Source organism: Anser anser, assembly GCF_964211835.1.
Source record: "Anser anser genome assembly, chromosome: 19".
NCBI lineage: Eukaryota > Metazoa > Chordata > Aves > Anseriformes > Anatidae > Anser > Anser anser.
In genome coordinates this window covers 13,406,670-13,411,260 of record NC_139740.1, presented here as the reverse complement: position 1 = coordinate 13,411,260, position 4,591 = coordinate 13,406,670, and positions in this window count along the sequence as shown.

Sequence of the window (4,591 nt, the reverse complement as noted above, 5' to 3'; positions counted from 1 at the left end):
TTGACGCCCTAATGGTTCAATTTCAAAGCACATCTTTTCCCTTTTATCTCTAGCTGAATGAGATGTCTCAATAAGCGCCAGATAAAGACGGAAGTCTTTTGTCTGAAAGCACACAGGCATGGCCAGCTGTGATGAAAACTGGCTGAAGTTTCACAGGCTGCTTGTCTGCCTCCAAACTGGAGCTCCAGCTCCTTTCAGTCTGGAGGAGCAGAGTAGGGGGAAAAGGCCTTTCTTGTACACATGGTTGCCAAAACAGCTGAGCGTCTTCCAGTGTTTATTTTTCCTTCCAGAAGTTATTTTTGATAAAGGGTTTGGGGGGAGCAAAAGGGAAGGGATCAACAGGGAAGAAAGAAAGAAAAAGAGAGCAGACAATAACAGTTAAATCAGTGATTTGTATCATATGAGGTATTAGATGGTACACCATCTTTATACTGAGAGTAGACACTGCCTTTTGCATTTGAGCCTCTGAGCCAGACGTTATTCAGTTGTTTAACAGTGGGATGTCCCTGTGCATTTTTTTTTCTTTTTTTTTTTCTGATTTTAAAAAGACTTGCCTTTGTGCCTTTGAGTTAGTTGACCTGTTGAATACAAACGGTCTGGCATTGAAAAACAAAGGTTATTTTTTGAGCCAGCTAATAGTGAACAAAATTGTGTCTATCTTAAAAAAAAAAAAGTCAATAGGCCTACAGGATGGCATAATTAAGGAAGGATTATTGCAAAATCAAGGGTACTAGTAAGGTGTGCATTTTGAATAATATTTTTACAGGTTTTAAGAGATCTACCAAATATGAAACCTCCTATACAGTACTCAACACTAGTTACATACCAACCACATTTGCTCAGGGTGGTGCATTAGAAATTGGAAAGATCTAATTCTACTGCCTATGCCAAAAAAATCTAGATGGTGAGTTTGTTCCCCAAATGATCTGCCCCGAAGCTAAAGCAAGCTTATGCGTTTTTCATGGAGTTATTGAAAACATATTGAATTTAAGCTCAAGAGGTCTTGACACATGGAGAACAGTTTAAAGCCTGCAAGGCCATGATGCTTGTTAGGATTATACATGGTGGAGACTGACTAGCAGTTGCTGATTTTGGTCTCATTACAGCCTGTAATGCGGTTTGTGCAGATTGTAGCTTGGCACGGGCTGCTCTCTGTAAAACCAAAGAGTAAGAGCTACCGGCGCATCTTTGACCGCACTTTGCACAAAGACTTGGGTGTCAACCTAAACTCTAACATTCCTGCCAAACCAGCGCCATTTTATTAGCCTTTCAGTAGAATGACAAAGAAACACAGCTTCCCTGCAGGAGCTCCAAGGGGTTAAATTCCCTTGGAGAAAGGAAAGTCAGATGGGCTAGTCTCAAATAAGCCGCCCATCTGGGAAATGTCAAGTTTTCTCACAATGTTTTTAAGGGTTTGTAATGTGGCTGATCGTTTGCATGCATGAAAACAGCATGGGAATGCAATATTTCCTACTATATGTGTGGTGGAGCCCTCCAGTCCAGCTGTATTTTCCTTGTCATGTTCTTGAATTCTGACACCATTTAGAACATGCCAGTTACTACCGTAGAAAATGCATTTTCATTCTGTTCCTTGGATGAAAAGCACATTAAGGCAGAAGAGAAAAACCAGCAAATTCTGAAGTTAAAGTTATCAGTGAGGTCTCTTTTGCCTCCCCACCCCAGCTTTTTTTTTCCTTTTTTTTTTTTTTTTTTTAATAACATATCATTTCATCAGGGGGTTGAGTAGGTGGGGGTAAAACTCAGTTTGACACCATCCTAAAAATGAGAATGTGAAAGTCTGGGCTTGATGCCACAGAGGAAGAGAGAGAATGATGACAACATTACTGTCACTATATTACCACACACTGTAAATTAAAGTTAGTGGTAGGCAGTTTAAGCAGTATTCCTGTCTGATTCATTAAAAAAATACAGTAGCTACATGGGCACAAAAGTCTTGTTCTTCATGTATCTGATATATGATTGGAAAGTTGCATTATATCCTGTCTTGAGGAAAGGCCTGTGCTCTCGGCATCCCAGGCGGAACAGCAGATTTGTAGCCATTGACTTCTGCGGATAGGAACCCATGCCTGATGTGTTGGCCATGTCTGAGGAGAATCGTCGCTGAAATATGTGAGCCAGATCCTCCGTAGGTGTAAACTGGCAAATCCCTATTAAAGTTAATGATTTACTGATTTAGTCCAGCTGAGGTCTGGCACTCTGTGTGCAAGTGTCAAGAAGAGGAACTATTTATTCCTAAGTGAACCATTAACTTCGGGTCCTTTATGTTCATCTCTGCAGTTAAAATTCCTACTGCATTTCTTCAAAAGAAAAAAGGGTGATATATACGTGAGTCATATGTCTACATACCATGCACCATGAACAGCAGAAGCTGTAATTAGTACTTCTCAATAGAGCTATATAAGTAACTGACTTCTCCTCTTACTGCCAAGTCAAGTATAAACTTTTTGGATCAAATTATTACAAAAATATTTTAATGCAAATTGATACGTCAAAATGTGCTTCTTGGGGGTAAAATAATGCTCAGAATTTCATTTAGATTCAGGCCTGTTTAGGTATATTTTAATTAGAAGGAATTTTGGAACGCAAAAGTCATGTCAGGAAGAAAAGAACATTTCACTGTCAAACAGCAAAACAAAGTTTTCTGAATACACCCTCTAGACATATGTATACAGACATATATATCACTCCAATGAGTAACTGAGCAAGAACAAGATGAGTACAGTATGCAAAGCTGTCTCTAAAACTACATATTTTTCACCAAAATATGCTTTATCAGAACATTTTCACCCAGCTCTATTACTTTCTGCAGAGACATCTACAAGAAAACATATATTTTCTAGGATTATCTGCAGTGGGTGTTGTTTGTATTACCTTGTCTGTCTACTTAACCATTCATCTAGCCTAGACAGTATTTACAGACAAGAGTAAAGGAGATTGAGGCCTCCACATGACCACAACAGGTACAGTAGGTCCTTTTGCAGTGGAGGTCAGGTTATCCATCCACACAGGTAGCAGAGATGGATGCACTGCTCTCTCTGCTTCGTTTGCAGACAACTATGATACCGTTTGAGCCCACGCTGTTTGATATCAGAATGTTTTTTATTCTGTTTTTCCTAAATCTAAAGATCATTTATGGCTGCGTGACTATAACACACAGGCCTAATGGAGCTGTTGAAAAGAAAAAGAGTAACAAAGCTGAGAGCTGTTGACTCGGCCTTGTTTCTGTTCCTGTAATTTATGCACTTATGCTTGCTGCTGTGCTTCATTTTTAAGGTGTCTGAGGTTAAAATATTAAAAAAAAAAATGGATAAGAAAGGAAAGAAAAGCAAAATCTATAAAGCATTATTATTGTACTTGTTTAACGATAAGAAACTCTTTCTATTTGGTGACCACTTCTGCCTGTTTAATATTCTTGTTTTGCGCCTCCGAGTGGAGGAGAAATCTTGCTTGAATACCATTTCTAGCAGTTCAGGTTTGAAATTACTTGGCTTTGGTAGTCAGCAGTATTTCTGCAACTTCTAGCCCGCTTCTGCAGACAGAAGAGGCTCATACTGGGGTCACAGCAAGCTGTAGTGGCAGCCATGGGAAAGGTAAGTCTTGCAGAGTGTAATTCTCACTGTTTGATGTATGTTGTCCATGCAGAGATTGCTGGATAAAGCAACTTCATTAAATAAAAATGGAGGGGGAAAAAAAAAAAAGGAAGAAAAAATAAAAAAGGAAACAAGCCTCTCTTCTTTAATGTGACCAAAATACACTGACTTCTGTTCCCTCTACAACGACAAAACAGCAGGTTTCCACCAGATGAGCTATATGAGAACATAATTTGTCTCAATGCCTTATTTTGTGGTTGGGATGGGCAATTAAAAAGCCATACACATGCAATAGTCAAGTCCCAGACTCACACCTAATAACTGTACTGCACATCATCACGGCTTCAGACAAAACAATTACATGCAAAAAGACAGACCTATTACTAATCCCACTAAGGACTTTGCGCAATCAGATACTTCCAAGAAATAGGATCATATTTCCTGAAGTGTCTTAAAGTTATCATTGACTTGTTACATGAGATTTTCCAAATACACTCTGGATGGAATATCATTCTTGGTGACTTCCAGTTCTTAATGAGTCACCTCTTTACAATCACTCAAGAACAATGAGTATGCTACTGATTTCAGCGTGCCAAAATTTTAATTTTAGTAGGCTCATTTCTTGAAAAAATAATTTGTTGCTGATTCCAGTGACGGAGAAGAAAACAAAAGTCTTTGTTTTTACCACCTTTAGTCTTAATAATAAATGAACGTGTAGTGGCTTCAGCCAGTATTATTACTTAGAACATTCATACAAAAAAAAAATATATATATCATTTTAGGTCAGCCAAAACTATTGGCGAATTTGAGTCAAACAGAAAGAAGAAAAATATTAAAAAGACAAAATTTTTATCTTGAAGCTTAAAAATGTAATGACCACAGGAATGCAAACAATATGAGATCTAAAATGTTACTGAAAGCATAAAATAATTTCCCCTGTGATAGATATCAGAACACGTCTTATTTCAGTTTGCTGGTTT